This window comes from Nicotiana tabacum, chromosome 6, assembly GCF_000715075.1.
Source record: "Nicotiana tabacum cultivar K326 chromosome 6, ASM71507v2, whole genome shotgun sequence".
NCBI classification, from domain to species: domain Eukaryota; kingdom Viridiplantae; phylum Streptophyta; class Magnoliopsida; order Solanales; family Solanaceae; genus Nicotiana; species Nicotiana tabacum.
Genome location: NC_134085.1, coordinates 58,114,406 through 58,124,545, shown reverse-complemented (window position 1 = coordinate 58,124,545; position 10,140 = coordinate 58,114,406).

Below are 10,140 nucleotides of genomic sequence, written 5' to 3'. Positions count from 1 at the left end.
AGGGTTGTCAGGGAATCTCATGGGAGGGTTTCATATTTTAAAATGTTGAGTGGAAAAACAGCAAGAAAGGAGGGGGTTCTGATGTGTTTAACAGACTAAAAGGGGCTGATGTTAGGCTATAAAGGGAGGAGAACTTCCATTAGTTCAAAAAAAAGACTCGAACTGAAATTGGGGACTGAAAATTAGACTGATTTTGAGGGGTTTTAGAAAGCATAGATACATAGAGAGATACCACAGAATAGGCATATACAGACACATACACAAGAGAGAGAAACATACAGAAAAATCAGAAATTGTTTCTTCCTACTGTTGTTTGGGTTTCATTTGTTCAACCTGTTCAATCAATTCTGATTTCTTCCAAGCCTCAACTAAGTCTATTGGTTGGTTTGCATTGGTTGTTCTCCTGGACTTGGTTTGTTTTGGAGCATTGTTTCTACTGCACTGTTTGCTGCTGTTATTTTGTTACTGCTTGTTCCATCGGCTATCGTTGCATCTTGCACTGGGATTTGTCCTGTTGTTATCTGCTGTTACTGCTGCTGCTTCTGTTGCCATTGTTACTCTACTGACTTCTCTCCTTTTCAATTGTAAGCATTTCCAGGTACACACTTCTGAAACCATGTTTGCTGAAAGCTTGAAGTTTGAAGTAGAAATAAAGAAATGAATGTTGTTTACTTTACAATACTTGTATTAAAAACATAGCAAAAGTTGAGTGTTAGTTAGCTTGTATTTGTTTAAGTTCATTTTATCTACAATTACTCTGTATGAATTAATATACATCCTAACCGAGGTGGATTACTAGATAGTACTATTGTTAGATCAGATGTGTCGGGAGATGATATATTTGTTAGATCAGTTTATAGCTCATTAAAATATACCTTTGTGCAATATGTACTTAATAGAAGTTTTAGTCTATTTAACACTACGTGGTTATAGTTGTTAAGAGGTCTGTATGACAAGGAGTGCGTGTGTGTTTAGTATATCTGCAGTCAAATCTCAGTTTCTATTCTTGTTTCCCTAACATGTAAGGCAGAATGCTTTAATTCAACAGAAAGACTCATCATAATTCTGAATCGTTTAAACTAATTCTATCAAATTGGGTCGCGTTAGGCAGTTTATAGGATCACGTCTGAATCTCATTGGTATTAGTTTATAGTAGTCAATGCTGTTTAATCTGTTCAAAAGGTCAGTTCGAATAAAATGAGACAGACGCCTAGGGTGAGTTTAGCATGATATTTGTCTTGTATGCAATTTCTTTTGTCAAATTGAAAGCATGTCTAATAAAGCACAAAATTTTTTCCACCTCGCAATAATCAATCAGATAATTAATAAGAGGTCGGGATTAGCTAAGCCTGCAATTCAGTTAGCATACATTTTCTTCCTTCTATTTTTAGAGACAAACATAATAGAAATGTAGTCACTTTAGGATATCCTTTCTAAAATAATGAGACGAGCCTCATAAAATAAAAATGCAAATTGCGGGGCCCTCAATAATTAACCATAATAAATACTTAGAATTTGGGATGGGCTGTTTAGTGAATTTCGTTGTCTTCCCCAAAGATAATAATGCGTTAGACTCTTTAGGCGCGACTCAATTAAATTATATTCTTAAATTCGGGTGCGCATTTATGTGACCCAAATTCAAATCTCAACGGAGTCGAAATATGTTAACAACTACGGGTGCATTGATTGTGATGTGGTTCGAGATGCATTTTCACGACGTTGCAATTCTATAAAAATAAATGATAATAATAAAAGCGGTTTAAATTTAATAAAAGCACATAAGTCACAACATGTATTTAAATAAGATATTTAGCCATTATAACAATTTAAGCGACCGTGCTAGAACCACGGGATTCGAGGGTGCCTAACACCTTCCCTCGGGTCAATAGAATTCCTTACTTAGAATTTCTGGTTCGCAGACTTCATTTGGAAAAGTCGAAAATTTCCTCGATTTGGGATTCAAGATAAACTGGTGACTTGGGACACCAAAAGCCAAACCTTTCCCAAGTGGCGACTCTGAATTAAATAAATAATCTCATTTCGAATATTGTCACTTAAATTGGAAAAACTCCCCTCGCGCATTTAAACCCTCCGGGGTGGGCGCGCAAAAAGGTGGTGTGACAAAGGGTATGGAATTGGGCTGGCCCGGCTGGGATTCAAATTGGGGGGTTAATGTGGCTATAATCAAAATATAAAATGGGCTACAATTGAAACGAAATGAGGCCAGCTTTTAAATAGCCAGTTTTGTCCCTTTTTATTTCATAAAATAGTAAAAAAGATTTTAAAAACAAATTAAAAGTACTGACCCAACTAATAATGCATAAATATTAATTTAAAAATATTGAAACCAATTTTACATTTGTAGAAATGCTATTAATCTTAAAATAGGCTATAATTGCAATTATATGCAATTTAGTTTTAAAAATACTAAATAAATTTATAAAAATACGAAAAAATCATCTTAATTATATCAATAGTGCAAATATGATAATGGAAATAAATTATTCACTAAGATGATAATTTTGGGAATAATTATTGGATTTTGCACTGTTAAAATAGGCAATAAATTGATTTTAAAAATCCTAAAAATTAGGAAAAAATACCAAAACTCTTGGGCATGCTTATAAATGCATAAACATGCTATTTTGAAAGTATTTTAAGCATAAAATATATAGGAAAAAATTGGGTATCAACAGCTAGTGATGTGGCGGTTGGAGAAGTTTTGGGGAAATGTATCAACAAAATCTTCCATCCGGTCTACTATGCTAGCAAGACCATGAAATGATGCCCAAGTCAACTACATAGTGACCAAAAAAGAGCTACTTGCTATTGTTTTTGCTATGGAGAAATTCTGCCCGTATTTGATGGGAACAAAGGTAATTGTTCACATCGATCATGTGGCGCTTAGGTACTTGATGAGCAAGAAAGATTCTAAGGCAAGGTTGATGCAGTGGGTACTTCTATTGCAAGAGTTTGATCTAGAGATTCAAGACAGCAAGGGTAGTTAAAATTAAGTGGCGGGCCACTTGTCCCGATTGGAGGAGGAGGGAGGCCACATGACGACCTTGATGTCAATGATTCCTTCCCCAACGAGCAATTGCTAGCCATTTCAATGACCGGGATGCCATGGTTCACCGACTTAGCAAATTATCTTGTGAGAGGCATTGTACCGAATGAGTTCTCTTCAAACCAAAGGAAGAAGCTCAAAAGAGATTGTCTTGACTATTATTGGGATGAGCCATACCTCTTCCGAATTTGTACCGATGGTGTGATTCAAAGATGTGTGTCGGATGAGGAACAAATGAGAATTCTTGAGGCTTTCCACTCTTCGTCATATGGTGGTCACCATGGTGGAGCTAGAATGCTACAAAAGTGTCGAGTTGTGGATTCTATTGGCTACTCTCTACAAGGATTCTAGTGAGCTTGTCAAGCGTTGTGATAAATGCCAAAGAGCCGGTGGAATCTCAAAGAAGAATGAAATTCCTCTCACCACCATTTTGGAGATAGATATTTTTGATATGTGGGGTATTGATTTCATTGGTCCGTTTATTAGCTCTTGAGGGAACACATACATTCTAGTCGTGGTGGATTACGTATCTAAATGGGTTGAGGTCATTGCTTTTCCCAACAATGAAGCAAGGAGTGTGGTGGCATTCTTGAAAAAGAACATCTTTATGAGGTTTGGTACCCCAAGGGCCATTATTAGTGATGGGGGTTCACATTTTTGCAACAAGGCTTTTGATACCGTACTCATAAAGTATGGTGTCACTCACAAAGTATCGACACCCTACCATCCTCAAGCAAGTGGACAAGTTGAAGTCTCCAACCGGGAGATCAAGAGTATTTTGTCAAAGACTGTGAATGCCAACCGGACGGATTGGTCAAGAAAACTTGAGGATGCTCTTTGGGCTTATAGAACGGAAAACACCAATGGGATGTCTCCATGTCTATTGGTGTTTGGGAAGGTGTGTCATCTTCCGATGGAACTTGAGCATAAGGCCATGTGGGCTTTGAAGAAGTTGAACCTTGAGTGGGATGTCGCCGCAAACTTAAGGGTGGTACAATTGAATGAGCTTGATGAATTTCGGTATCATGCCTACACAAGTTCGTCCCTATACAAGGAGAAGATGAAGTACCTCCATGACAAGTACATCTATAACAAGGAGTTTAAAGAGGGTGATCTTGTGCTATTGCTCAATTCCCGGTTACGGATGTTTCCGGGAAAGTTGAAGACTAAATGGAGTGGTCCATTTGAAGTGGTGAATGTAACCCCCTTTGGTGCTTTGGATTTGAAAAACCAGAATGATGAGGTGCTTAGAGTCAATGGGCGTCGGGTTAAACATTATCTTGGCAAGGTTGATGATGGCCACCTTGTGGCAGTTCTTCATTTCAAATGATTGGTAATCTGCGTCGTGCCGCGACGTTAAATCTAGTGTTTATTGGGAGGAAACCCATGTGTCTTTTTCTTTTTCTTTTTCTTGCTCTTCTTCATTAGATAGGCTTTTTTTGTGCTAACTAGTTTTGAAGTGTATGCAGGAATGTGTGTGCATTGCAGGGATTAAGCAAGAAAAATTAGCAAATTGTCACAAAGTGCGGACTGCGCCATAATTATGCGGACTGCACAATCACTCTACCGCCGCACAATTCTGTGTGCGGTCGCACAGTTCTATGTGTGTCGCACAATTATGTGCGCGATCACACAATTTTGTGTGTGGTCGCACAACTGAAAGCCCAAAAGTGCATTCTCTCTCAAGATTGGCCTGTCAAATTTCACTAACAATTGCACACAGAATTATGCAGTCCGTACAAATTTTGCAGCTGCACTCACTTTTGTGCAGACCGCAGAGCTTCTTCAAAGGTTCAGGCAAAGAGTGCAGACCCACTCAAAATTGTGCGGCCGCACTCAACTTCATTTTTTGACCAACTGGATCAACCTATAAATAGGACCTAAATGCACTTCACACTTTACACACTCTGAGCTTTGGAACCCTAAGCAAACACAGTGCATGTTCCATTAGTTCTCAATATTCCATCATTTCATCAGTGTAGATTTTTACATGCATCCTTCATAACTGGTATGTTCATTATATCTTTAGATTTTTCAATTTCTTTTAGTTTAGTTTTTATTCTTTTGTGTTAGGGTTATTTTTAGGCCAAAAATGTTAATTGATTAGTCATTTGCACTTAGAATCATGTGGGTATTATCATATATGTTCCTTCGGGCATGGGTAGATCATTAATGTGTTTAATTGAAAATACCATGTCTTAATTGTGTGAAAATTGCAAACCACAAAAAAAGTGTTGTGTAACTTCAAATTATGCGGACGCACTCACTGTTGTGCGGCTCGCAGTTCTCTAACTTAGGGCATATGTGTGCATGGATTTTGCGGACCGCACTCAAAATTATGCGGTCCACAATGAAATTGTGCGGTCCGCACTGTTGAATGATCAGAAACCCAGTAGTCTGAACCTAGGGTTTTGCGGTCGCATTCAAAATTATGTGGTCCGCACAACAAGTTGTGTGACCGCACTTCAAAATTGTGTGGTCCGTACAAGGTAGTCTGCGTCCGCACTCACTTTTGTGCGGTCCGCACTCCCTCTTCTATAGTTTGATTCCTGCAACTGTCATGCATTAGTGTACACTATTTTGAGCTCTAACTAATTCTTATTGCTATGAATTGCAGACAATGGTTAGATCACGTGGTCGAGGTGACACTTCTAAGGGAGAGGTGAATCTTCCCGAGACCGAGGCCAAGGCAAGAGTAACCTACCACTTGCCATATAGAGAGAAATAAACAAGAAAGCTACAGCCAACAGAGTCCCAGAATCTTTAGGCACCAGTGAACATGCCTCATATAGGGAAGCTTCAGAGGAAAACTCTGTGCAAGCACAGCCGGAAGCCCAATCACAACAAGTTCAAGGGAGATACCAACTCTGTGATGAATCCTCCACCTCAGCTAGTTCTTCTGAGGGTTCAAAGGCAGGCAGCCAAGGTTCAGAGCCCTCCTCTACACACACTCCTCCTGCACTAATTGATTTAGATGATGATGATGATGTCCCGAATGATGGGAGAGGAGGTGACACTCGAGTGGGTGGCCTTGAGAGGTCTAGGAAAGCTTGGCTAACTAGGAATCGGGGTGAACTCAAGAAATTGATAGCCTCAATTAAAAGGTCTAACATAGAGATAGTAAGACCCGACTAGAGCATTTATCACTTGCTTTGTGAAATAGCCGTTTGGACTTAAGAAAGTCAAATCGGGCAAAATCACTCAAACTACTAAGAGGTATAGAGTAAGTAATTGAGTGTGATTGCTATATTGTATCCCGATCAACCAAACATGCCCTAAAGCTCTAAATCCGTTAGGTAACTAACTAGGTGGAAATTGCAACCCTAGATCTTTTATAACTTAAAAAACAACAAAAACCAAAAATATTGTCTCTTAGCTCGACAATTATAATCAATAGCCTAAAAGTAGAAGTATAAACAACATTTGAAAATGTGGAAGTGTAATTTGGAGCACATCATACATTCACACTAGGTGTATACCTAAACCAAAATCTAACTCCATGTGGATTCGACCCCGACTTGCGTTGGATTTTTATTATTTCTTCGACTGCCTCACTACCTATATTTATGGTGTGAGTTTGGGCAACATCACTCGTGCATGCTTATAAAGATGGCCGTTGAGAACATCTCAGCCTTGCAGTTGAAGAAGGGGGTCAAAAGACATGAACCTACGTTCCTGGCTACCCTTTGTACTGAAGATATAGAATGCTCCTTGGGTCTTATTCATTCACCCATGAATGAGCTGCTACTGGAGTTTGAAGACGTCTTGCCATAGGAGATGCCAAAGTGACTCCCGCTGAGGCACACTATGGACCATGAGATTGAGTTGGTACTGGTCGTAAAGTCACCCACTCGGGCGCCTTATAGAATGTCACACCCGAACTCACAGAGCTTCGGAGAAAGTTGACGAAAATGCTAGACATAGGGATCATCAATCCCTCCAAGTTCCCATACGATCCCCCTGTGCTATTCCAAAAGAAACATGATGGCAACCTACGATTTTGTATGAATTATCGGGCTCTAAACAAAATCACTGTGAAAAACAAGTACCATGTCCCGCTAATGGCAGATTTGTTCGATATATTGGGTGGTGCGACGGTGTTCCCCAAAATAGACTTGAAGACAGGTTATTGGCAAGTTCGGATTGCGAAGGGTGATGAACACAAGATGACCTGTGTGACAAGATATGGGTCGCATGACTTCCTAGTTATGCCATTTGGCTTGACTAACGTTCCAGCCACATTTTGCACTATGATAAACCAAGTCATCCGAGAGTACATTGATATATTCGTGGTGTTCTACTTGGATGACATTGTGGTATATAGCCAAACACTGGAAGAACACCTGGAGCACTTGCGGAAGGTTCTAGCCCGATTGGGGAGCACAAATTATATGCGAAGCTATCCAAGTGCTCCTTTGCTCAAAAACAAATTGACTTCCTCGGACATGTCATCGAGGAAGTCCGGATCAAGATGGACCAACAGAAGATTCAGGCTATCATAGATTGGCTGATGCCTAAGGATATCCACGCCTTGAGGGCGTTCCTTGGCCTATGTAACTTCTATCACCGATTTGTGAAAAATTACTTCCTCATCGCAGTTCCACTGATAGAACTCCTAAAGAAGATCATGCCTTGGGATTGGGGTCTAGGCGAGTGGAGGCCTTCGACAAATTAAAAGCGGCTATGTCTAGTAGCCCCATCTTGGCCCTCCCTGATTTGGCCAAGTCATTCGAGGCACAAACAGATGCCTCCGACTATGCCCATGGCAGAGTCTTGCTACAAGAAGGGCATCCTATAGCATACGAGAGCTGGAAGCTGAAGGATGCAGAGTGGCACCATGCCGCCTACGAGAATGAATTATTGGCTATCGTTCATTACTTACGCCTTTGGAGGCACTATCTGCTAGGAACCCCATTCGTGGTCAAGACAGAAAACATAGTTGTTAGTTATTTCATGACCCAGTCGAAGCTGAATGGTTGACAGGCCAGATGGCAGGAACTCCTAGTAGAATTTTACTTCAACCTGGAGTACCGAAGTAGGAAGACTAATCATGTTGCTGATGCGCTCAGTCGGAGAGCTGATCTAGAATCGATGTGCCTACTCGCCACCCTAAGGGGGAGCGAAGTAGCCACCTCCATAAAAGACCAAATACAGGATCTACTCATCAACGATCCTGCTACACAGTATTTGGTTGATTTGGAAGGACAGGGCAAGACTCGCTAGTTCTACATGAAAGATGGGTTCCTGAAAGTGAAAAGAAACCGATTTTATGTTCCTAAAGGAGGTGATCTACGAAGGACTCTTCTGATAGAATGCCACGATACTTTGCGGGCCGGCCATCCCAGTAAAGAACGCACCATGGCATTACTTCACCACGCATATTATTGGCCTCAAATGGCTAATGACGTCGCTCAATATGTGAAGACTTGTCTAGTATGCGAGAAGGACAAGTCAGACCGCTTGACACAAGCGGGACTCTTGGAACCACTAGTAGTCCCAAAGAGAGCTTGGGAAAGCATTTCCTTGGATTTCATCAACGGATTGCCCAAGGTCGGAGATCTCACAATTATCTTAGTTGTGGTGGATCAATTTTCCAAGTAAGCTACATTTATAATAGCCCCACAATATATGTCAGTATAAGATACAACTCGACTCTTCTTCTCTCATGTTGTTAAATATTAGGGCTTGCCTAAAGACATTGTTAGTGATTGCTACTCATGCTTCACTAAAAATTTTGGACCCAACTCTTTAAGTGCCTCGGGTCACAATTGAGTCACAACTCAAGTTTCCACCTGCAATCTGATGGCCATACAGAGCGGTTCAATGGTATGCTGGAGGAATATCTCCACCACTTTGTAATCGGATCGCAGAAGAATTGGGTAAAGCTTCTAGATGTTGATCAACTGTGTTTGAATTCACAAAAGAGCTCTAGTACAAACTAAAGTGCTTCTGAAATTGTTACCAGACAGCAACCGCTACTCCCACACATTGTGAATGCACCAAACATGTCAAAATCTCCTCAAACTACTAGCTTCTCAAAAGAATGAAAACAAAATTTGGAGATAGTGCTGAGCTATCTTGTCAAAGCCCAAAAGCGGATGAAGATGCATGTTGATCAAAATCATCGCTTTATTGAATACCAGGTAGGAGACAAAGTGATGGTCAAAATCCCATATCGGTACTTGTTTGTAGGGGTCCATGATTCTCGCCTATTGCAAAAATACATTGAACATTTGTCCATTAAAAGGCGCATTGAGAAAGTTGCATACCGGCTGAATACCCCAGCCTGGTGGAAAATCCATCCCGCCTTCCATGTTAGTCTTTTGAAATCTTTTCGAGAAGACATGGAGGATCCTTTACGGAGCCAACTCATAATATCCAGTATTCGAGGCCCTAATTCAACCGGGAAAAGGCGTGTTGAAGCTATTCTCGAGGATCGAGTGATTCACGCCTCAAGGAAAGATCACCAAGAGTTCTTGGTGAAATGGCAGGGTTGTAATGCAGAGGAGAATACTTGGGAGAGGGGAACAAACCTCAAAGTCTACAAGAGCCTTATTTATGATTATCTTGCAAGTAAGGCTCCGAGGACATCTCCAACTCAGGTAGGGGAGAATGTAATGGGCGGCTTTCTATCCATACCCCATGACCCCTTGGACGTGCCCCATGGCGCCCTAGCAAGCCTCCCAACGCCTAATGACATGGATGACCCCGTAGTCTAGGCTGCACCAAGTGACAATCGTGCATGTGTCTTTGTCGCCCCACCGATAGCATTGCCAGCACCCAGCCACAGGCAGATCCCAACAGCGCCATGTGCACAGACAACGCTGCTCGCGCAGACCTTGATGCCAAAGACAAGGTTCCTGACAATGGACATGTTTCTACCTTATAGAAAACTAAGTCCTTTTCATTATATATATAATTGTATTTAAAAAAGATGAACGATATTTCACTAAGGGCCTTCGTACTTTTAATATAGTGTGTGTAGACCCTTAACGGAATATCGTTCGCCTTTTTTATCCTCCATAAGTACACTCTATAATGGATAAAATTATAAATACAAATAAATGGCTTTT